Here is a 26,872-nt window from a genome sequence, read left to right as displayed (position 1 = left end):
TAGCTTACATACCTACCACAGTTGAACAAAACCCTGGGAACAAAATTTTCAATTTCAATAGAACAGAACATAATTGTTTTGTTTTTTTTTCTGGAGATTAGCTATACTATTACCATATCAGACCTTCGCATCAGTTTTTACCTTGGAAGATCAGAACATCTACAAATACCAAATTATAAATAGCACACATAACATTTTTAATCCTTACTGTTTTTGAAGAGTATTAAGAAGTAAATACTTAGGTAAAGAACAATTATTAGGCAGCTGAAACGAAGGGAAAATTTACATTCAATTTAAACATAATATATAATTCTATGAGGAATTCAACGTTTATGTGATGAAAATTGGTTATGAAATGGCTGAGATATCCAAAAAATAGCAATTCTAATAAGATGTGGGACCCACGCTTTATTACGATAGCTTGGTTTTACTTTGTTTTTGGTTATTTCAGTCATTCGAAACCTGATTTTCATTATATTGTCTTTGAATTCTTCTTAAAATGATTTTTTTTCTGTACTTTATCATAGGTGTTTTCTTGGTATCTCGTGAAAAGTTAGAAGCCCAATTCTTATCTTCACCAATACTGTACTATCCCTTTAAGGGTATCAGATGTTCATTTGACGGAAATCGGTTTGGAAATGTCTGAGATATCGAAACACAATTAGGGGAAAACATTGGGAGCCCAATAATGTTGTGGCCAGTCGCTTTGTATTATCACTTTTTTGTTATCTCAGCCATTTGAAAACTGATTTTCATCAAATGAACGTTGAATCCTTTTTAGAAGAAGAGAACATAGAAGATAAGTTTTTTGGGGAACTGTTGATTTGTTGTTATTCTTTTTATAGTCATCTGTTTGTATTTGTTACATATAGAAAGGTGGAAGCACTGTCAGGATTTTTCAAATATCATGTTGTGTGCTAGTGTGTATATTTGATAGATAGAAGCACTTATCGGTCAAGCCCCCAGTTACATATCCGAATTATTAGTGTTTAAATCTCATCGACATACTCATAATTTGCGCAGTTCTAAGGACACTCTTCTTTTACAGATTCCAACATGTAAAACAAAAGTAACATTGGGAGACAGAGCATTTGCCTGTGCAGCTCCCAAACTCTGGAATGATCTACCACTAGAAGTCCGGAAATCCCCAACAGTAGCAGTCTTTAAATCACGACTCAAAACACATCTCTTCTTTTAACTGTTCGTTATTATCAAGCACATTAGAAGCTTTTGCAGCGCAGAAGAATATATGTCTATAGGTTTTGCGCTTTATAAATTGATATTATTATTATTATTATTATATTGTCATGATGCTGGTGTGATTGCAGAGGTGAATAGATAATGATGCTGCTAGTGTTTGTTTGGTTTTTTCACATTTGATTTGGATTGAAAAGAATTTTATGAAATTGTGAGAGTGGTGACTGAGGTTGTTATTATTGTTATTATTTTTGAAATTTGTTTGTGTGTAATGTGGCAATTGCTTGATAGAATTTAGAATCATTTTGTGTTTTATTTTCTTTTTGCACTTAGGTGATATCGAAGGTCAGCGAGTTCAATGTTAATGAAGAGGTGGTTGGGAAGTTCATCAGGCCTGAGGTGGTGTCTGTGGCGGAGGCGAGGGGCTCACCATCCAAACGAAGACTGAGTGTGTCGGGTGATGTTGTGGAGGTAATAATGATCAATGTGCAGGGTTGTAGTTAAATAATCATATTGAAAACTTTCGGTCATCTGCGAAGCCGCGCTTCCGCGCGAACGCTACAACACGTAAAACGGGTCAAAAATCGACGCATTTTTCCACAAAATCTGCCATAACTTTTAAACTATTTAAGAAGCAAACTTGGGGCGCCCGGATTCTGAATGTAGACACTTTAGGGATTATTTATGTGTATATATCATTATTGTAACATTTGTAGTCGTGACGCAAATTTGATCAGAAAAGTACCTTATGAGTAGATTTGTCTATGGCGAACAGTCCAAATTTGACGAATTTGAGCACATTTTGCCGTCTTGCAATTCTTCCACACGGGATATCTCGAGAACGGAAAGTCGCACGAACTTGGGGGCGCACGGTTTTAGAAAGAAGAAGAGATAAGTCATTTACGTAATCAGTTGGGTCAACTACAGATACTAATAATTGATGAAATATCAATGGTTGACCAGAAGCTATTGTGGTATATACATGGACGTTTAAGGCAAATAAAGCAGACGCGTGATGATGCTCCATTTGGAAAGGTTTCAGTCATTGCAGTTGGAGATTTCTATCAGTTACCCCCAGTAAAAGGTACTCCTTTGTATAAAGATACACTGCAAAGTTCTTTATGGACAGACAACTTCTCTATAATTAACTTGGATGAAATAATGAGACAAAAGGATGATGCAGAGTTTGCTGTTCTTTTGAACAAATTAAGGATTAAAGGAAAGAAAGATGAATTATCTAGTGATGATATAGCAGTTCTTCAATCATGCCAAACTGGAGAACAGTGTGAGGATGCATTGCATATATATTCTTCAAACAAACAAGTAAATGACTGGAATAAAATAATGCTTCACAAGAAATGCACAAATATCATATGTATTGATGCAGAAGATACCGAACTCAGTGATGAGGGTAAAAACAAAACATGTGACAAACCACGGAGATGTACTAATGCTTCTTTGCCTGCGTATCTTTGGATTGCTGAAAATTCTAGAGTGATGCTTATGAAAAATGTGAATGTGTCCAAAGGTTTATCAAATGGCTGCGTTGGCACTGTAACTGACATAGTAAGAGTAAATGAAAATGCAAGACCTACAAGTGTGCTGGTGAAATTTGACAATGAAAAAGTGGGAACACAATCAATAGAAATGCAACAGGAATCAATGGGAAAAAAGTATACTAGGAAACAATTTCCCTTGAAATTAGCATACGCATGCACAATACATAAAGTACAAGGCATGACAATGGAAAAAGCTGTTGTTTCTCTGAAAAATATATTTTTGCCCGGACAAGCATATGTAGCTCTTAGCCGTGTTACATCATTATGTGGACTAACGATTGAAGATTTTGATCCAAAAGTTATGTATTGCAATCCAGCTGTTAAAGAAAGTTTAGAAAACATGCCAACATTTGTTGATGAAACAAACATTGACAATGATGTCTCCATTGCAACTATGAGTATAATGTTACATAACATTCAAGGTCTTAAAGCACATTTCAAAGATATCCAATCAAATTTCCTATTAAAAAATTCTGATATTATTTGTTTAACTGAAACTTGGCTTAATGATGACATTTTTGATGTGACTTTAGATCAGTTTAAAATGTTCAATCAGCCTCGGTCAAAATCTTATTCAGATGAAAGTCCCTTATTTTCTGCACTGAAAAATCAAGCACATGGTGGAGTTGCAGTGTATAGTAAAATCAAGTATATTAGTAGGCTGGATTTACATGTCAATAATATGGAATATATTACATTTGCAGTAACTTGTCCTTCATTTCTTATTTCAGTGATATATAGGCCTCCTCGATATGACAAGAAACAATTTTGTAAGAGACTAAAGAGATTACTCATAGAATTGCAGCAAAGAAGTGCAAAATCCATAGTTATTGGTGACTTCAATGAAAATCTCAGACAAAATTCTGGTGATTCATGTGTGTATAAATTGATGTGTTCTTATGGATATCAACAACATGTACTTGATGCTACGACAGAAGGTAATACATTGATTGATCATGTATATAGCACAGGTATCGACACTCTTCATGCTGAAGTTATTCCCTTTTACTACAGTTACCATGAAGCTATTAGAATACAGTTTTGATGAGTGCTATCGTGAGTTTATGCAAAGTAATGTGGTATAGTCTCAAATCAATTAACATTTATTTTCATTTGTCATATTTCCTTTTATAACACAGAATTAGGTGAACAGAACAGTATGATTACAAATGTCAGTAGGAGAGAGTATACAACAATAAAAAAAAGACTCATGTATTACTTTAAGTGAGAGACTTGAATATCCTGACTGTAACTGTATTGCCAAGCATTATCTTTATGGAATTCGTGGATCTGCCTCTGATGAGAAGAAGAAAATCAAGGCAAAGGAGGGAATGAAAATGTTTAAATAACCGTGAACAAAGTAAGAGTTGTATGTGTTTGCAAAATTCTAATTCACATTGATGTGTTGTAATTCATATCAATGAATACTTCATAATAAAACACAGAGTGACAACTATGACTCTCTATGTTTTTAGCACAAGATTCGACTCTGTCATGTATGTGGGTGTATACCACAAGTTTTGAATCCTTTCATACAAATCATTTTAACTAGTGCTCAAAACCCTGTTTCCTCAAAAGTTTGTATTGATTGATTGCTATCATTTATTAGTGTTTGGCAACCATTGTGCAAGCAAAGATCTGGCGAAATAACACATAAGTCTTGGATGATATCCATATGATCAATATCCAGTGGCTTTTCTTTTGCCTGTTGAAGGTTGGACTGGCCTGTGTTTGTGCCTGACCTGTCCATCATTTCATCCAAGTGTTTCAGAGGTAAGTTTTTTCTGTTCTTAAATCCTTTCCTGTTTATCGCACTCAAGCCAAAGGCTCGAGTGAGCTATTGTGATCACTTTTCATCTGACATTTGTCGTGTGTTGTCCATCGTGCGTCATGCATAAACTTTTTAAATTTTCATCTTTTTGAAAATTCCATGACTAATTTTTACCAAACATTGTTGAAAACATGCTTTGAACAATAGACAATTTACATGGAGCACCAAGTGTCACATGGCCTAATTTGTAACAAAATGCTGTAAGACATGACATATTCGCGGTGCAAAATTTTTGCGAATTGGGGATGATGGCCTTTTTTTTTTGGTGGCATGAAATTATAGCTAATTGCAAGTGGTGTTCTATTCATATAAAGAAATAAAATTCGTGATTTTAAGATGCATGTGAACATTCCTCTGTTATGGTAGACCATGTGACACTTAGCGCTCCATGCAAATTATCCATAGTTTAAAGCACGGTTTCAATTGTACTACCTTCGTGAAATCAGGCCAATGTGTCTGAAATATACACAAGAAAGCTTTTCGAAGTTAAAGGTCCCTATCATTAACAGTTATCACACTGATATATGTATAGTTTTCTGCCAGTACACAGCAAATATCATTTTTATGCTAATATTTCAGCAATGTTGAAATAGGAATTTCCAACATTGGTAACTGTTAGTTTTTCATGTCTTTTTTGCCAGGCCTCGCTGAATAGAGAGAACATGCCAGCTTTGCAGTATTCCTTTGATGTGATACAGGGGCTTAGAGTCTTCTGGTTGAAAGCCCAAATGAATCAGACCACCTGTGGATCACATCTATCTCTACTGTGTAGATGACCATCAACCCTACATCAAACTGTGTGGTATGCAAGACACTCTCACTCAACTTTCCGTCACCATGCCCTAAATGTAGCTGGGAAAGCATCTGCTAGAGTGTGCCTTCTATGCAGACTATGTAACCATGATTGGGGTGCAGATTTTACCACCTCCGCTCCACCGCCCTCGCCTACGCTTCAGCTGAATACTGTGTCTACCTGGGGGCATAGGTGCCATACTAAGAAAGTGGATGCCCAACTCAACTCTGCTCTCCACACCATCACAGGCTGCCTGAAACCAATGCCCATCCGCCAGCTCCCTGTGCTAGCAGGCATTCCACCCCATCACCTTAGAAGAGAAGTCGCTACAAAACGGGCAGCACTGAAGGCTGCCACAGAAGAACACCACCTCCTCCACACCAAGATGTTTGCTGTCTTCCCTAAACAGTGTCTTCAAAAGCAGGGAACCTTTTGTTAAGACTGCACAAGCCCTCTCCTCAGAGAATAGGAATCACAGTTGGAAGGTCTGGCTCAAAACCAAAATGGAAAGAACAACAGCCTGCAGGCAGACTCACCAACATGCTGCAACTTACATCCCATCCCCTTTGCTGCAACCTCCCACGAAAGGACTGGTGCCGCCTTAATTGACTCTACACTGGAGTTGGACGCCTCCAAGAATGCCTACACCAGTGGAAACTTTCTGAGACAGACAGATGCAAATGCGGGGAAATACAGACAGCAGATCACTTGTTAGAGGACTGCACTATCCATCGCCTGGCAGGAGGATGGACTGCCCTTCGTAGCCTCACCCCTGCTAACCAGGTCCTGGCTGACGGACGCAGTCTTCACTACATAGGACTCAAGTTTACAGATTAGACAGACCACAAGCTAGAAGAAGAAGAAGATAATACTAAATGAGCAACTTCATAGTGTCTTGAAATGTCCTGCTTCTTCACTCTCTGGTATTTGTGTTTAAGAGCAGTCAACAATATTTGTCATAAATGCAAAAGCAAAAGTTGATAAATCTTATGTGCAGTAGAATTACTTATGCAATATGAAAAACCTGAATGATTACTTATTACATTTTAATGTACCTTTGAACATATGATGCATAGTACTGCAGTTAGGGGAAAATTTTGAAGAATTGTGAGTTTAGTCAAACAAGTGTGGAATAATTCAGTCTATAGGTATAGACTACACGTCTGTGGAGACTTTTATACCCCATACACAAAATATAAGAGGTGATATTATAGGAATCAGTGTGTGGTTGGTCCAGGGATGTGTTGCAAGTCTTGCATCACAACTCCTACAGTTGTGAAGTAATTTAGATGAAACTTATGGTACGTGATAACATTGAGGTCTAACTGTGCAAGACATGTACTTTGCTGCAGAAAGTGTTGCCATGGTAACTACAATTTTCTGAAAACTTCGTGGAGTGAACGACTCCCACGGTAGGGCTATTTATTAGCAATTTATTTCATACTTGGTGTATATAATGATGTGTAGGTGTAGTTATGGAGGACACCCTTTGTATTTGTACCCAAGAAAGCATTACCATTGTGACTTCATATTTTCTTGGAAATCTTGTGGAGTGAATTACTTCCACAATTTTAAGCCATTGAAATGAAATTTGGTGGACATTATGGAATTGAGGTATAGATGTGCAAGATCTGATTTTTGTGTTTGCTTGACAAGTATCTGCCAGAGTAACCATGATTTTATTAAACCTTGTAGACTTGGTATATGTAATGATCTAAGGTGTAGTCATGCAAGACATTCTTTTGTGTTTTTATTCAACAAGGTCTTGCCAGGGTAACTACACATTTTCTTTTAAACTTCGTATAGTGAGTTGCTTTCACAATTTTGACACCGTTGAAGTCAAATTTTGTGTACATTATTTTATTGAAGTATAGATATCAGATCTGGTTTTTGTGTCCAGCAGACAAAGTGTTGCCATGATAAACATAATTTTGTTAAAACCTTATGAATTGTATTACTCCACAGCATTCAAGCTATTAAGGTCAAATTTGGTGCACGTATGTAGGAGCTATAGGAATAGACAAAACTTCCTTGTGTTAGTATGAGATATTAAGTAAGCATTGCCATGGTAACACACATTTTTTCCCCCTATCAGACTGAAACATTTAAGCTATTAAGGCCAGATTGGGTGTGTATGAAAATCTTTAGGTGTGTTTTTTTTTTTTTTCATAGGAGTCTGAGGTTCTGGAGTGGGGTGTTAAAGGGATCGTACAGTTATGGTTGAGACCTAATTTCAGGTTTTTAACATCTTTTGGTGAGATAATGAGAAACCTCTTATAAAATGTGAAAGAGCATGTAATTTTATGAGGAATTCAACGTTTATTTGTTGAAAATTGGTTTTGAAATGGCTGAGATATCAAAAACGAGCAATTCTAGTAAAGTGTGGGACCCACACTTTATTACGACCGCTTTGTTTTACTTTGTTTTTTGATGTTTCAGTCATTCCAAACCCGATTTTCGTCAAATAAACTTTGTATTCCTCATAAAAGGGTATGTTCTGTACTATATCATAAGTGTTTTCTTTGTATCTCGCAAAAAGTTAAAAACCCAATTCTCATCTCCACCAAAACTGTACTATCCCTTTAAAGATAATATAAAGTTTTGGTACTTTAAAAGTTTCCCTGAGTTTATTTGTCTTAGTTTGTGTTTCAGGTTAAAGTACCTTTCATATAACTAACACTGTGAGACTTACTCGCCCGAAAGTGCTCTGATGTATTACTAGTAGTAATCATGCAATAATGGTTTCGTAAAATATGTGTATACTGATTGTCGCGGTACTGCGTCGAGTCAAACAAACGGGTCTTTCAAATTTCTGAGAGCCCGCTCTGCCCTTGTACAAAACCATTATTGCATGATTACTAAGACATGAGAGCACTTTCGGGCGAGTAATTCTCTCAGTGTTAGTTATATGAAAGGTACTTAAACCTGAAACACAAATTAAGACAAGGAAACGCAGGGAAACTTTTGAGGTACCAAAACCTTATATTATCTTTAATCACCTTCAGTGATAGTTTTACTTAGATACATGTAAAGGGCCATCTCAGATTCGACTGATAACAAACATTGCCATTATGTTCAAGGTGGCTGCTATGTAATTATTTGTAGAATTATATGATAGTGGAAATTAAATCAAATCAAGTACTTGGAATATTTTCTTTTGTGTAATAAATTAATCATTAGTTATTATAGTGCCCACATAATATCTGTTATTTGCTTTTGTTACAGAATGATGACCATTTTGAAAGTGACTGCAATCGCGTATATGACATTTTGTGTTATTGTAAATTAAATCCATTTCAACAGTGGGAATGCTTCTCCTTTATGTTATAAATCATACATCAGTATAATTATTGTCCACATGAATTTTGACCTGTGACAACAATATATACAGTGTTGGCGATACAAGGTGCCTATCATCTTCAAGATGGCTGCCATTGCTAATTGAATTTTTTTGCTGTTACAGATCAAGCAAATTCCGGAAATGAGGATATTTTTTTCGGTATTATAAATCGTAGATTAGTAATTTTGTTTTCCACATATTCAGCTGACATTTGATTTGTAGCAAAAAAGTGACCCTTTTTCAAGGTAGGTGCCATTGCTTATTTAAAGTTCTTTGATATTAAATATCAAATCAATTCTAGGGTGAGAATGTAGACACTTTTTGAATAAGCCATTTTATTCTCCATATAGTTGAAATGGTAAATAATATAATTAAAAATATTTTGAAAAGGCAAATTTCTTAGCTATAATATGCCACTCCATGGACATAATGAAGATTCTAGATGATGTTTTAAACCTTGACATACAGAAAGACATAATTCAATGGATAAGTTTGTGAATCACAGGTGCTTTTCACAGACCACATCAATCAAAACAATCTCCATCTGTTTAGCTATTCACTAGTTAGAGAGATGTCTATGAAAAGAGTGCTAGAGATGTCATCTCTGGTGAATAACTGTTCGCTGTTTGCCTGGCATATATTGCATCCCAGACATTGACATCAACAGAGATCTCATCACCCGATGAGATAGCAGCATTCTTTCCTCCAATTGCCAGGACATGTCAGGTATAGTGCTATATACACAGGATCTAGAGGAGGCTGATACTGGTGTTCTTGTGCACGTATAAGATGCAATGAAATAGGAGTTTAGCAAAGTGTCAATATGCGAAGTAGATACAAATTTTGCACCCTTGCAATGGCATCAGCCAATCACCTGAATATCTGTGAACAGTGGATTGCCTTCAAAGCTGGGAAGGATTCAAGTTCATTGCTTCTCATGAGATTGCAAAAGTTCTTAGTTTAGACTGATGTGTTGTTTACCTGATGTTTCAAGCCTTCACTGGCTGTGACATGGTGTCCTTAGTTTTATTTTTATTAAGTGCTGTGAAAAGTGGCTTGATTAACATGATTTACAGAAGTAGGCCTACTGGTGGCCATATTGGAAAAGATGGTCATGTTGGTCACAGTCAAATTTGAGATGTTTAGTGAACACTAACATTACTGTTAGTATGATTTAGATGATGTACTACAGGAAAACATTTGCATATCTAGAATTTAAGTTAACTTCACATCAACAATTAACTTGCAAATAAGCAAATGTGGCAAATTTTTATTTCAGGTGAAATTTTCGTAGCCCTGTAATACCTTATTAGAAATAACTTAATATTTTCATGTAATGCATAAGCTATGTTTTCTTGTATAGATATTCTCAAATTATAAGATCACAGACACTTTGGCTTGATAATGTTTTCATGAATTGATACTGATACTATAGGGAGTGTGCTAATATCCTGATGCATGGTGACATTTTTGCATGCATGTTGTTAAATTTGTGGTTGTACTGTTCCGATAGAAAGGTTGGACCAGTAAAAAAATAGGTTACTGTGCAGCCCTGTCAGTATAATAATCATTATACATTGATGTTGTGTTTCTATATGATGATGTGCTTCATCATTGATGCAGGTATTGTTCTTTGCAGTGGAGAACATTAAATATAAATCTGCTATATATTTTTTTTGTAATGTGATGCGCTATGTAGAAGGTTAATAACTACTTTATGCTGAATGAACTTGTGGTATGTACAGTGTAGGCTACTATAAAACGATGGTATGCTTTGGATTATGATATAGATTTTGAGTTTATGATAAAGATTTGAAGTTTTCGTGAGATGATTAAAAACCACAGAAATGGAATGTTGAAGAATATACAATTTAATAGGAACTAAAAGTTTATTTGACCGTTAACCAGTTGTGACATTACTCAGATATTTCATAAACAAAGCAAAACAATGGATCTAAGGGAAGATGATTCACACTTTTAATTAAAACCTATTTATTTTGGGATATCTCAGCCATATGAAAACTGGTTTTCATCCAATAGATTTTTAATTCATGCTATAATTGCATGCTCTTTAATATTTTACATCTGCTAATTATCATGCAAAAAAAGGTTACAACCTGAATCACCACCTCAATCAAAACTATGCCATGCTTTTCAGCTCGTAATCATCATTAATACACTGATGTCATAAACAGAAAACACTCATTGATATTCCATTTACAAACTTGAAATGGTTGACAACAAAAACATGATGTTTCCCTGAAAACAATACTGTTGACATGGATATTTGGTGTGTGACTTATTAATCAAAATTTAGACTGCTATAAAAGGGATTTCGGTACAAGGACTGGTGATGTAGACGTTACTGCCAACAGCCATGTTGTGATCTGAGAAGTATTGCAGAACAAAGAATAATATGTGTAGGATAATGAGTGATGAACTGTTTGTGACATTAGTAGATGCGAAGAAAATAAAATGGTTTGTCGATATGGTAGGATTTTAGTGAACATTCTCATATTGCTAAATTACACATACTATCGTATGTATATACAGGCAAATATTTACTAAGTTTACATGCAATATGCACTGAGATTATAATGTGTATGGTATCTGTATTGTTTTTGTTTTGTTTTGTTTTTTTGTTTTTTGCCTGAGCATGACATACCTTTTTGGATATGGAAATTCTGAGAATGCACACTAACTGTATGCACAGTTCTAAGGAATATTTCATGATCATAAAGGCATACATAAAAGAGCATAATGAGACATGGAACTTTGCTGGTTTTATCAGAGTGAGTTAAATAACAGGAAAGGGTTAGTTTGCTCTAAAAGTTGTCCTCATCTGTAGTTTGATATATTTATGATAGAGGTGCTGTTCGTACTGTGAGCTGAATCAAGCAAAGAAAGGTTTGAATAGCCATAAGAGATACTCACATGTGTATATCATGTTTTATATAACATACGCAGTTCTTATTAAGATTACAATGTCATGTAAAATGAATGAAGGATACCAAGTGGTAGAAATTGACCACCCTCATTGAACTTCAGAGACAGTTAAAGGGATGGTACAGTATTGGTGGAGATGAAAATTGGGCTTTTAAATTTTTGCAAGATACCAAGAAAACACTTATGATATAGTGCAGAGCATACCATTTTAAGAGGAATTCAAAGTTTATTTGATGAAAATCGGGTTTGGAATTACTGAAACATCCAAAAACAAAGTAAAACAAAGTGATCGTAATAAAGTGTGGGTCCCACACTTAAGTCAGTTGGTTCAAGGTGGCCAGAAGTGAGTTAAATTGATGTGTACTTAGTATACTATGTGAATGTCATAAGTATTCAGAATGTATTGTTATCATATGTATACGCCTTGGCTGTATGCAGTTTGTACAGATGTGCATGTTAAGAGGAATAAATTCTGTGTAACCAGTGACCTAAAACCAATGACTGCTTTTGCCTCATTTTTGTTTCAGCAAGTACAACACCTAACCATCTTCACATGATGTGTGTGTGTGTGTGTGTGTGTGTGTGTGTGTGTTCCATGTACTATCCACAGCTAGACATGATTTTAATTAAGACCAAATTAAAAAAGTGAACTTGCTTAGAATGAAATATACTGGGAGAAAAAAAAAATCTACGAATGAAGTTGTTACTATAGTGTCAAAGGGTTCACTGATTGAAAGTCCCTTAGACATGAATGTGAGAAGTCATTATCACGTGGCCTGTTATGACATAGGAAAATATCTTTATCAGCATTACATTTTAGGAATGGAAAGAGACAGGTATAAATGGAAAGGACAGGGCGAGAGAGAGAGAGAGAGAGATAGGGAGAAAAGGTGAGAGACAATGAAATACAAACTTTTTTTTTTAATAATTGATGTTTCATAACCATGATTTTTTTTTTCTAGTCTACTTATTTTACATTTCATTACAACACACATAATTAGACGAGGAAGATTCCATGTAGGCCTACACAGTCAATAGGTTCATGGCGTCCGATCAAGTAGTTGTTATTTTATGAAATAATGTACGTGATGTGAACTAAACATGTGCAAAATGTGGGCGTGATAAGGGCTGTTTTTCGTGAGTTATTGCAAAGAAAGTTGCAGAAAGAAAGAAATATCTCAATACATCGAAGATCAGCTTTTAGATAATTTCAACGACTGTGCTTTGTGGTCTATAATTGACAAGTGCGAGAGAAAGCTAAAACAGAATGAAGTATATTTGACCTTTGACCTCACTTTGCACACCCAAGATGGCGTCTAAGCAAAAAGTGATTATTTTATGAAATGATTCTTGTAACATGGTCTTCGCGTGTGCAAAATATGAGAAAGATAGGACATGTATTCACCAAGATACAGGATGAAACATTTATGACCTTTGACCCTAATTTACATACCCAAGATGGTGTCCGATCAAGTAGTTGTTATTTTATGAAATAATGTACTTGACATGTACTAAACATGTGCAAAATATGGGATTGATAGCCATTGTTGTTGTTCATCTATTGCACAGAAAGTAGTAGAAAGACAGAAAAATAAAGAAAAAATTATGTTATTTTATAGAAATTTGAAGGAGAAGCATAAAAAAATCAGAAAAAGATAAAGTAAGGAAAGGGAGATTAAGATTAACTAAAGAAAAAGAAGAAAAAAAGTGTTTAAAAAATTTAAAAAAAAAATATTGGCAGGGGTGAGGCTCGAACCAGGGACCTTAGGATTACGAGTCGGATGCGCTACGCAATGACCTATTTCATTCTCCATAGGCCCTGTGTATTAAGCAAAATGACGCTGCATCGAAGCCTCGTGCCATTTTCAACCAAGTTTTTCGACGTGATGCCGACGTCGTATGAAAAAATGAAGGGCACACTTACGATAGCCCAAAGTCTCAGCTACAACATACTAAAATCTGGGAGAAATTCACCGAAGCATAAGTGAGCTAGTGCTCGAAAAAGAGAGTCATGTCAATTTTCACTGCCAGAAAAACTGCTCTCCCATAGAGATAACACGTAAACTGGTCAAATTTGACAATATTACTTTCAATCCAATTTTACGAAGTGATGCCGTCATCCAATCAAAATGTTGTAAGGATATGAATGAAAGATCATTCAATAAGCTACAACATACTGAAATCTGGGTGTAAATTGGCAAAGGATAAGTGAGATACGCTCGAGTGAACTTGAAATTTGATGATGTTATTTTGAAAATTTACTTTTTTTACTTTATTAAGAAATTTGATATCTTTTAATCATTTTGCCAGCATTGCCAACCCATGAAATAACATGTCCAACTCATCAGCTTTCAGAATATGTAAAGAAAATGGGGGGTTACCGTCCATCCTGACGAGTAAAATCGGATTTAAAATTGGCGTTTTTTTGGCATCGTTGCACTGTATATCGCCATTGACGCGCGCGCGGAATTTCAACTTTGACGGGCCCGTATGACGTCATATTGAGTCGGATTGACTTGAAACTTGGTAGAAATATTCCTTGACATTTCCGACATCCGATTCTTGTGAAAAAATTGAAAATTTCTATTTCATATTAGCTGTGCGTGCAAATATGTGCGCGCGCGTACGCGTCCGTCCATTTTTTTCAATTTTTCAAAAAATGCTTCAAATGGTCTGAAACGTGTGCAAAAAAAATTTGAGCTCGATTCGAGCATACAAATATTTCAACGCGCGCGTACGCGCGCTTTTTGAAATAAAAATGAATTTTGAAAATATGAGTAAAATCCGCTTGACTTGAAATATATGTGACGTAAATTTCATTGAAATATTCCATTTCATTAATGAGATATGCATGAAAATGTGTTTTCATATAATGACGTCATAGTGACGTCACGGTCGACTGATCACTATGATTTTACTTGCGCTGTCGTCTTTGCGACATGATACATATATGGTATAAGTTTGACATTGGTAGGCAATGCACTTTCTGAGCTAACCTCTGCACAACTTTTGTCCAGAAATAAAGAAAGAAAGAAAGAAAGAAAGAAAGAAAGAAAGAATCCGTACAGATACAATAGGTGATCCGAGAGGATTCTCGGATCACCTAATTAAAACACATTGCACTATACCAATTTGTAATTGCCTAGCTTAATTCGTCCATGGATGTTGATCACAACAAAGTGCAGGTCTGGATTTGAGTCATTCTGGTCAATGAAATATGATAAAAATGAACATAACCAACTACCGTAATGCTGACGAGCTGTCCTTGGCAGAATTGACTGAACAAAGTGTGTTTATATAAATATAAATTAGCACACACATAAATTTAAATGAGCGTGAGAATTTATCTGCATTATTTAAAATACTTTTAGGGACAGGTTCATTATAGTATTCTACTGCGTATTCTAAAGTCTTCCTGTGACATAATTATAATAGATAACAAATGACTAGCACTTGGTCAAACCTATCCAATTGCTTGTATTATAATATACTTAAGAGGAAACATGAACTAAATGCTAGAGTTTTCTGTAACATTTTTTTTTAAGGAATGGATGACATTAACCAGGCCACTGAGCCCATGCAACTTTCTGAAGACTCAATTGAGAAATCAGTGGGAACAGCCAATGACAAGGATGGTGGAGATAAGTCACCTCTACCAGAATTGACCCCAAAAGGTACTCAATTAAGATTAAGAAATGTTAACCAACATATAACTTGCGAATAGCCTGAATGAGAGATTAAGAGTGGATATACGATGTTCAGAAATTATTATTGACAGAAGCACAACCGTTTCACAAGCATATGCCAGAGTTCCGGGAATTAGATAAATGTAAATGGCTTGAATTCAACTTGTCATGCTGCTTGAATAGAAATTATATATCTATTTCATTTACAAATAGGCCTGTATGACAGTATATGTCTTGACAAGAAAATATAATTGACACAAGTTCGGGTAATTCATCTACAATTTTGTTAGATTCCATTTATGATGATCCATTCGATGTCAAATCTGCAAACCCTAGTGATATAAATGTGATTATTGTATGGAGTCTGGAAACTGAATTAAGGAGCAAGATAGCCAAGCAGACACGATAAAGAATTCATGTATACGTTCTTACAGTTGGAATAAATATCACATGGTTATGATATCACCAACAAAATATTGTTCACATTTTGAAAGACAATGAAAGGAAATAAGTGGCACATGTAATTTTTCGATGGCTACCCCTTTTGTCTGGGGAAAGGGGCTTTCACAATTGGTTGTGCGATCGCTATTGCCATTATTTCTTGATAGTATACTTTGTACAGGATCGCAAGCAATCGCAAGCGATCACATGACCGATTGTGAAAGCCCCTTAATTAGCAGCAGTGCGTATGATAACAAATTGCTAGCACTTCGTGAAACCTATCCAATTGCTTTTATCATAATTTGTTGAAAAGGAAACATGAACTAAATGCTAGAGTTTTCTGTAACATTTTTTTAAAGGAATGGACCACATTTACCAGGCCACTGAGCCCATGCAATTTTCTGGAGACTCTATTGAGGAAGCGGTGGGAACAGATACTAATGACGAGGATGGTGGAGATGAGTCATCTCTACCAGAATTGACCCCAAAAGGTACTCAATTAAGATTAAGAATTGTCAACCAACATATACTTTGCGAATAGCCTGAATGAAAGATCAATAGTGGATATATATGATAAGAAATTATTATTGGCAGAACGCACAGCCGTTTTATGGGCATGTGCCAGAGTTTATGGGAATTAGAGAAATGTAAATGGCTTGAATTTAACTGGTCAGGTTGCTTGAATAGAAATTATATATTATTGCATTTACAAATGGGACTGTATGACAGTATGTGTCTTAAAAGAAAACAAAATCGACACAAGTTCGGGTAATTCATCTACAATTTTGTTAAATTCCATTTATGACCATCCATTCGATGTCAAGTCTGCAAACCCTAGTGAAATAAAATTATTATTGTATGCAGTCCGGAAACTGAATTAAGGAGCAGGATAGCAAAGCAGACACGATACAGAATTCATGTATACGTTCTTACAGTTAAATAAATATCACATGGTTATAATATCAACAACAAAATCTTATTAAAATTTTGGAAGTGAATTAATATGAATAAGTGGCATATGTCATTTTCCAGTGCTACCCCATTTTTCTTGGTAACGACGGTGGGGTATTATTTGTGTGAAATATAATTTTATGTATTACTTAAGCCATGAGTTGGTAACAGTTAGTTAAAACAATGTTGGCTGTCACATTCTACGTAATTACCTAATTCATGGTCATAAGGGAATATTGATTTGAAAGTGTAAGATAAAACAACATACAAGTCCTCTCTAACATATCGGGCGAAGAGGTTATAATTTCATTAGTGTGAAAACATGAAAATGAATCTGTTGTCGAAGACTTGAAGTAAGCCATCTCCAAAATGGAAATGAGCCACGCCCCCTTAAAACACAAGTGAGCAATAAGGCAACTGACATTTGATAATGTGTTTGGAATCATTCAAAGTAATTAGTTGTTTTACTAAAAAGAGGCATTTGATCAATTGAATGGAAATATAAATGAAAAGTTAAAGTGATTGGAATTCGGCAACGAGTGTTAACTTGTTTTCCATTTTAGGTACTTTCTTGGATATAAGTCAAGCATTTCCTGAGTCGTTGTATGAACTGCAACAGGGCCTACCTATGTTCTGTTGTAATAGAGGATGTACTCGTGAAGTTTACCAGGAATGTATGACATGTTGGAAGCTGATCTGCTATGAACATTTTGTCGCAAAGGATCCTTGCAGTTGTCACGATGGCAAAGCTTGGGAGGTAAGAGTTAGCACGTTAAGTCTAAGCTTTAATTTAAAAATATCAAAAAGAAACTAAATACTAACAGTTCACCAATAATTCCGCGTGAGGTTTCACATACTTGACATAGTAGACAGACCTTGACATACTATTGTTATTTTCAAGAACTTCTCATAAAAAATATTGTCATGGTGACTTACAGTAAGCTTGGAGCTCGTTATTCAATATACACATGCATACATGAACTTGAATGTGATAAACATTGCCAGTCAATATTTATTCTAATTCTTCAGAGACTGTACCACAACATATGATTATTTCTAATGTTTCTATGTTGTAATCAAAATCAAACAAAAACTTAAGTCAATGGAAATGAACTAATATTTCTAATATTGATTTCTTCTTGCGAACAAACTAATGCAGATAGCATAAGAACTAAACAAGAAATCTTCAACACTTCGTTCACATGTAAACGGAAATAGTGTCGGAATTGAAACCAGATATGTTTTGATGCATTGTGTGTGACTCGTACTAATTATAGATAATTAAAATTGCGTTTAGTTCTTTATGAGAATTAAATTTCTGTTTGATTCTGATATATATTGTTGTATCCTTCGGATATTGAGACAGGAATCATAGTCACTTAGACATTTCATTGCTTCAGATGCGGAAACGACATTTATTCAGGTGTTCACTTCAAGACAGTAAAACTCGGACTCTCCCCTCTCAGTCACTCGCCTCCAATATCCTCCTCTCTTGCCCGCAATATTCGCCGACTCCCCATTTCTCACTAATTTTGGGCTGGTCAGCAACATTCATGCATACTGACCATAAAGCAATAAGTCTATCAACATGCCCATTCCCAAGATCCAGCAATGGGCTGGCCAGACAGTGAATAATCCACTTGGCCTCCCCTGTCTGGTCCGCTCAATCCATCGCTAGACCCGGGGAAATGTGCATGTTGAATGATGATACATTTTTGCCTAACTCTGGGCATAACACTATTCCCCCCTTAAAAAAAGGTATTGTCCGCAATACAGAATAAAAAGAGGACCGCAATATTGGAAGAGAGATCGTGAGTTGGAAACTGTACATCAATCAAATACATATAAACCATAAAACAAAGTTAAAAAGAAAAAAAATAATAGAGAACAATTACTCAACCGACAACTCGCTAATCACATTACAAGAAGTATGCACACCTGGATGTGAAGGCAGTTAAGAGCTAGTGTAAATGGAGTGAACAAAACATGAGTTATAGCATTCATTCAAAATGCTCGTTTGTACAGCTACATGAAGCTGGTAGACGGACCACTAGACCGAAAAGACAAAGAGAGTTGATGAGTGAGAAAAGGAGGGACAAGCGATTAGAGGGAGGGGGAGAGAGGGGGAAAAAAGAAAAAGAGGGGATCGAGGGAAGTGAGAGACAGCGAGAAATAGCTGAGAGGAAACTGGAATGGTCCTGGGCAAATCAGCAGCTAGACTATGAAACTACGCACTAAAATCCTCTAAGCGAAATGTAAGCCTAAGTATCTAAACATGTGTCCCAGAGGGATCAAAATTTAATCGAACATCAAAACATAACAAATTCCATGACACATGTTGTGGGTAGATTCACGTGACCATGTGAGTGTAGTTGCAAACAGTTAACATTACTTATAACTTCGTCGGAGCTCGCATGCATGGATACACTCGATACTTTCAGTCAAAATACTAGTATCCTTTTCAAACCCACACACCCAACAGAAAAATGTCATAAGAAATCATACAGAAAAGATATCATTATGGTCAACACAAAGCATGTTCAAAAACAAATTAACTCAGAATCATGAGTAAGCAGGTACTGACTCAAACGTTCTTAGAAATGAAAGCAAATCAACACAACTACTGAAATATCTATCAAGCATACAGTGTAACTGAACATAACTATACCGCATAACACGTCACAGTAAAAAAATAAAAAACAAAGCATAACATTATCATGAAGTAGTGACCAATGTAGACGCGCATTTATCAAAGGCTGACAACTTTAGAGAGATTATAGTAAGAAAGACAGGAGAGAAAAAAAAATGTACAGCCAAGGAAGAAAAACCATTGGTATATATATATATATTTTTTTTTGAGATGAAGTGCGAAATGCAACTGTCAGGACAAATCTCATAGTGCATTCTTTACAGCACCACCGCACCCTCAAAGAGAACTCATGAGTTTGCATTGAGTAACTTTTAAGATAGGCATGTCCCAAAAATCATCCTGGAATAAAACTATGTCAGAGTTATCCCAGACACTGTTCCCAGTAAAAGAACGAGTGGGATACAAGTGAGCTTGAAGAGATGAATAGAAGGGCCAGAGTTAGGAAGAATAGGATCAGACATATACACATGGAGCTGCAGTTCCATGGTGGGGGCGAAAATTTATGTCCCCTTCCCCCAGAGCCAGACTATAGACCCATAGTCCAACAGCATAACAAAATTGCAAGGCATTCATTTTCTTTTCGCCCTGAATGGTTGGAGACCTAGCCAATCAGAAAGTGGAGTTCAGTACTCCAAAATATTGGTCACGCCCACAATTCCCAGGTAAGCTCATAGTGGCAGGGGAAGAAATGACCCAAGCGAGTCAACAATCATGAATCTCAAAATCTTTAAGTAATGCCAAATGAAGGAAACAGTGCCTATTAAACAAAATGAACACAATCATGTCAAGCTTTAGAATATATACACATGTTGTACAAAATAATATCGATATCAATGCATTAAAAATGATAAGTGTAAGTAAAGTAACAGAAGAAGGAAAAGATCGCCACGTGAGACGCCAAGAAAGAGAACTGAGGAGAATGATCACAGAGGAGATATAGAGGTCTGAAAGATAAAGCAGCAGAACAGATGTAGGCATAGATGTGGAGAGAAAGGTAGATGAATAGATATAGAGACAGATAGATGGATAGATAGATTGCTCGATAGAAAGAGATAAAAAGAACATTTACAAATTAGTGCTTGCATTTGAATTCCTAGATATTTGCTCCTATGCACAATCAAAAGAGCTACAATCAAATATGTACTATTTTCGATAACTTGTTTACCGGTGACAGAATTAACCGTGAATCAAACCGAAAGAAAAAAAAATATTTGAGTTTCAATGCCATTCTCTCTCTTTTGTCAAGCCATCATCCAGCAAATTTTGATGTCCTAGGAATATAAATGCGGCCTGGAATTACATCCAGCTAGGCGTCTGTTTCTATAAGGCGCAGGGCAATTACATCCTTTTCCATAATATTTGCTGAAAGATGGGATACTTTTTTTTTTCATTATGCATGTTTAAAATTTTGCAACACTTCAATCAAATAACTCTTAATTCCCAACGTATTATACACTCGCAGTATCCAAGTTTCATGCCCTGCTCATGTTATGTCTTTGATATACTGTATAGCTTCACTCCCATATGTACGCCGTTATAATTTGAAGCATTGCTGCCTGAAAATTTCAGCTATGGCGACTTTATGCAGCCGCAGGGCAATTCCTCAATAACGCCATTCATATTAGGACAACAATGTGCATCATAATTTCATCATCACTACAATTTCACAATTCTTGACACTTTTCCGAATTTCTCGAATTGACAACCTGGCCAGGGTTTTCAATTTCATTTAGGCCTATCTTCCTCGTGTCAATATTTATTCCGTATCATCATGTTTCTCTCTTTTTTTTTTCTAATACTTCTGCGCACATTTTCCTCTTAGTTTCTACAGTATATCAAAACATAACACTATGCCGGTGATATTAAACTTAGAGATTTGAATCAAATTTCAAAATGTGAAAAGTCCCCTACCAATGGAGATGACCACTGTCATCTTTATTATTGTTATTATTATTATTATTTTTTTTTTTTGGCACGCATACAAAAAACATCTAAAAAAATAATAAATGCTTGACTGTCGATTAAAGACAGCCCCCTCAATGAGATGAACATTGTGTCAAATACTTTCTCTATACTCCAAGAACTCATGTGAAAGCATGCGCATTAATACTGGTTCATAATAGTACGAACATTTGGCATGTCATTCATATATACAGCGATAACTCAAAAGGACACACATTCTTATTTTTTTTCTTTTGGATGTACCTTCATCCACAACCTTATTTACAAGTCTCTGCACACCTAGTGCAATTATAGATCAGTTTGAACCGCACGCGACCGGGACGATGTGTGTCTGCCTGACAGAACTTTGTCTTGTAATTTTGAAACCCAATCAGGCAAATCTGTACTTAAACAAGGTTTAATCCTGTCATGATGGATAACCTTCGATCTTGATCTATTTTGCTGAATTTCAAACAATAGATCATTCAATTTTCGTACCACTACAAACGGTCCTTGCCACTTCTCAGGGTTTAATTTTGGGCTGATACCCTTCTTTCTTGTTGTATCAAGACAATACACCAAATCCCCTACTTGAAATGTATTGTGGGACATTCGAACATCATGGTCCCTCTTTTGTCTTTCTGCTGTCTTTCCAATGTGATCCCTGGCAAGCTGATATGCCTCATCAAGCTGTTTTTGCATTTCTACAGCATATTCACCACTGCTATGATAGGTAGGGTTAGCTCGCAGACCTAATTTAACTTCGAGTGGAGTTTTCACTTCCCTACCTAGCATAAGGTAGTTGGGCGAGAACCCAGTGGTATCGTGCACAGTGCTGCGATATGCAGCGGTCAACAAATTCAAATTGACATCCCAGTCACGTTGGTGCTTACTGACATATGCAGAAATCATGTTTACTAATGTTTGATTGAATCTTTCAATGAAGCCATTTGACTGGGGATGGTAACTTGAAGTTCTTGTTTTGTGGACCTCAAGAGTCTTACACACCTCTTGAAATAATGACGATTCAAATGATCTACCCTGGTCCGTATGGATTTCAAATGGCGCTCCATATCGGGATACAAATTCATGAACCAATTTGTTTGCAACTGTATTGGAACATTGGTCAGGGATTGCGTAAGCTTCCAGCCACTTTGTAAATGTATCCCCAATTACCAGTATGTATTTGTTGCCTTGGTCAGACTCAGGAAAGGGACCAAGAATATCCAAAGCTATCCTATCAAGTGGGGCACCTTGTTGGTAATTTTTGAGGGGGGCACGAGGGGATCTGTGTGGTCTCTTGCGAGCCCCGCAAACACTGCAAGCCCTTACATAATTCCTGACCGTGTCTTTCATTTGATACCAGTAGTAATTTTGGCGTATGCGGCTCAGAGATTTCTTAAAGCCCAGGTGACCAGACAGTACAGCATCATGGTTTGCCTCCAGGATGGTTTTTATCAGTACTTTTGGCACGACTAATGTCAGGTGGGAGCATGAAGAATTCTCTTCCCACTTCTTATACAAAACGCCATCAATTAGGACAAGCTGTTCCCACAGCAGCCAGTAATGCCGTACTGTCGGGCTTTTATCATGTACTCTTTCCCTATCTGGCCTAGTGCTCGACTCTGATAACCATGCAACAATGGTACATAGGTCCCTATCTTGTCTCTGCAGAGAAGAAATATTATTCGAGGTTGAGCCTAGTGTATTCAAAATATGCTGTTCTGTATTTTCACCAGATTTGCCAGATCTACCACTATGACTATCATTCACATTATCTTCTCTTCTCCGGGATTGCCGTCGTGTAGTAACCTGCCTGACTTGTGTAGTGTATCCAATACTCCTTAATGACTGGCCTATTGTTTTACAAACACCATTAAATACTCCAACAATGGTAGCAAATAGTATTTGAAAGGGAATAAGCACATACCAAATCACGAGTCCAATGTCTGGCATATATTGCTTGCGTGTATCAGTCCGGGCATTAGACTTTTCGTCACAGTCATTGCGTGATACCGATGATGTGGCCACGTTGTCATCGTGATGTGTACTGGGGCATTCCGACGACTCATCTGGGCTATTCGAACTCAGAATTCTCCTTGCTGGCAGTGGTGCTACATCTTCCAATTCGATGAACTTCGACCATGCGGCGTGTTGTTTCGTGCAGCGCAAGCATCCCTTACATGGCAGCGAGCTCAGGATGGCATCCCCGTCATAGTAGTCGCACTGCTCCGGGCTGCATGGCACGCGTGACAGTGCGTCGGCATTTGAATGGCGTCTTCCCGCCCTATGCTCCAACTTGAAATTGAATTGTGATAATATTTCCAGCCACCTTGCCATTTGTTGTGTTGGCTCACGAAACGACATAATCCATCGTAATGCGCTGTGGTCACTTCTTATCACAAATTCACGACCGAGCAGGTAGTGACGAAACTGGTTGACGAATGTTACAACGGCGAGCAATTCTCGCCGGGTGACGCAATAACGCCGCTGCGTTTTTGTGAGCGATTTGCTAGCAAATGAAATAGGTCGTTCTTCAAAGCATTTTGTTGTTTCATTCCACTGCATTTGGGACAGTGTTGCCCCAATACCGTAGTTGGACGCGTCAGTGTCGAGAATGAAAAGCCCAGTGTCGAGGGGATAGGCCATGATATTGTCGCTAATGAGGGCACATTTAAGCTCATTAAAGGCATGTTCGCACTCGTCGGTCCATTCAAATTTCACGCCCGATTCTAGGAGACGGTTAAGGGGACGTGCGATTCGGGAAAACCCCTTAATGAATCGTCTGTAATATGAACATAGCCCCATGAATGATCTTACATCCTTCACGTTGGTTGGGGTTGCCCATTCATTTACCGCTGCGAGCTTTTCTGGGTTGGCTTTCACACCGTCCGCTGTAATGACATGTCCAAGATAAAGCACCTCGTGCTGAAGTAAGTCACATTTACTGGGTTTCAGTTTGAGTCCGGCCTTACTCAAACGAAAGAAAACTTCGTCCAGTCTCGAGATGTGCTCCTCGAATGTTCGGCTAAAAATTATGACATCGTCCAAGTAAATTAGTACAGTTTTCCATTGGAGCCCTTTGAATACTAATTCCATGCAGCGTTCAAATGTACTTGGGGCGTTTGACAGGCCAAATGGCATCACGTTATATTCATAAAGCCCACTTCGTGTGCGGAATGCCGTCTTCTCGCGATCACTCTCTTTGACCTCCACCTGCCAATAGCCCGACTGCAAGTCCAAGGTCGAAAAATAACTGCAATCACCCAAACAGTCTAAGCAGTCGTCGATTCGGGGGAGGGGAAAACTATCGAAATGGGTAACAGCATTCAATTTGCGATAATCGACACATGGGCGTATCGTTCCATCCTTCTTTTTCACATATACAAGGGGGGAAGCCCATGGAGATGAAGATGGTCGGATAATCCCAGCTCTTAACTGTTCCTCCAGAATCTTCTCCTCCTCTCCCTCGAATGAGCGGGGTGGACGTCGGGCGGGTTGTCGGATCGGTTTTGCCTGTTCCGTTCTTATTTCATGCTGCAGCACAGATGTACGGCCTAACTCGGACGATGAGTATGCAAAATTAGCTTGATGTTTAACGAGTAGGTTGCATAGTTGTTTGCTTTGATCCTCGTTAAGTCCTTTGCTGCTCCTTTCATATAGTTCATGTAACATAGGGTGCATTTCCTCTGCAGTGACATTTTGCTCATCAGTGGAAGGAGTACTTGAATTTCCATGAACATGTGTATTACATACCCTTCTACATGTTGAGGCACGACATGCTCCAGGGTTACAGTTATTCTCCTTTTCGTCAACCAGTGTGATTTCCATTATCTCCTGCGCGGTTCCAACAACTGTGTTTGCACGTAATGTTATTTCCTCAGATGATGTGTTCAATATTCGTACAGGTAGGCCAGCAGGGGCTTGAGCGCTTTGTACTGCTACAGCACCGACCAAAAGCGATTCATTTCTCATTCCGTTTGGGAGGGGCTCCACTATAAAGTCATCTCCGATGTAATGACAACCCTCAATTTGACCCTTTGCAATTATTTCGGAGCGAGCTGGGACAGTTGTGTCATGCATCAATTTCACCCGAGAAATGGGTGGAATTTCTCCCACAAATTCGCACTCAACAAAGCGTCCATCGATCGTCAGGCCCCTCCTTGCTTCCAAAACGCAATTGAAATGGTACAAAAAGTCATATCCGATCAATACATCATCTGTGATTGGTGCCACAAATGCGTTCCACGTATAGATTGATCCGTTTATTTCAAATTCGAATGAAATCAGGCCGTCAGTATTAAGTTCCCCATTATCGGCAGTTTTGAGGACAATGTTATCGCACTGATTTCGTGTTAAATTATTTCTGTGAGGTATTTTATTTAGCATTTTGGATGACACTAGGGTAACCGCAGCCCCTGAGTCTACCAGCAACTTAGCCTCAACTCCTTCCACTTTTCCAGGAATGAACACTGATATTCCATTGTCACCATTGTTGTGACGCACATGAATATGGACCGGCGTCTGGCCGGATGACCCGGTCCCAGTTAGTTTTCCTGCTGGGAAGCTGTTTGCTGATGAGAATTGGGCTGCTCATTTGGACATTCGCGCCAGAAATGTCCCGCCTCACCGCAGTTGTAGCATCTACGTGGGCCATCGCCTCGTCCGTAGCCACGACCACGACCACGACCACGGGCACGGCCACGCCCACGACCTCGTCCGTATCCTCCATACCCCCACCAGGCTGGCTGAGGAGCGAGTTGCAAACTATGTTGTAATCGATTTGCCATTACGTCGAGCTGCTGGCTTAATGACGATGTCATCTTATCTTCAAATTCCTTGAGCCGTGATTCTGTCACGACATCATCTACGGTCGTTGACGACACCTGTCTCACCCGAGGAGAGCCGTTTTCCTCCTTCAAACTGAGGTATGTTTCCACCAAGTCCCGGGCTTCCTCCAGCGTTGCCGGTTCTTTCATACCAACGGTCATTGCTAACTGTTGGTCGCCGAGACCCCTGACAAAATGGCGGATGGCGATGACCTCCCTCGTCGTCGCATCGGCCGTTGGGTACCCCTTAGTTGTTAAAGTTCTTATGTCCGCCACATAGTCCGCGATGTCCTCTGTTCGTGCAAGTTTCCTGGACTCGAGCTGGGCGAGGTAAGTGTTTGCTTTTCTGCGATCCCCAAACCGCCGTTCGAGGTTTCCGAGTAGCTGACCGAATGACAAATCGGCGAAGTCCGGTAGCTGGAAAATATAGGCAGCTGCCTCCCCTTGCAGAGCGGCCAGCAACCGCAATCTCCTCTCCTCCTCGCTCCATCCACTGCATGTAGCCAATCCTTCAAATTGATTTTTAAATGCACAGAAGGGTGCTGTCCCATCGTATGGTGCTTGATGAGGGAGGGGGACATTCCCAGTAATTGGAGGGACCCTCTTCTGACTCTCTTTCAATTGCCTGATTTCCTCCTTCAGAGCTTCAACCTCGCCCTCGCTGACATAGGATGCGTCCATGTGGGCACCTGCCTGATGTTTCCCTTT

The 26,872-nt window shown here is 37.9% G+C and overlaps 1 long non-coding RNA gene across 1 annotated transcript; it reads left to right on the top strand.

Annotated features, from left to right (window-relative positions):
- Nucleotides 1-14,795: 14,795 nt before the first annotated feature.
- On the top strand, nucleotides 14,796-17,609 carry LOC139733409 (uncharacterized). Its single transcript, XR_011711086.1, has 3 exons — nucleotides 14,796-15,340; nucleotides 16,153-16,284; nucleotides 17,308-17,609. It is a non-coding gene; the product is annotated as an uncharacterized lncRNA (long non-coding RNA).
- The last annotated feature ends 9,263 nt before the right edge of the window (nucleotides 17,610-26,872 follow it).

This window comes from Diadema antillarum, unplaced genomic scaffold, assembly GCF_040938485.1.
Source record: "Diadema antillarum isolate AM-2024a unplaced genomic scaffold, OU_Dant_1.0 seq00000474_RagTag, whole genome shotgun sequence".
NCBI lineage: Eukaryota > Metazoa > Echinodermata > Echinoidea > Diadematoida > Diadematidae > Diadema > Diadema antillarum.
The sequence above is the reverse complement of the archived record's forward strand: the minus strand, read 5'-3'. Positions and strand labels throughout refer to the sequence as shown.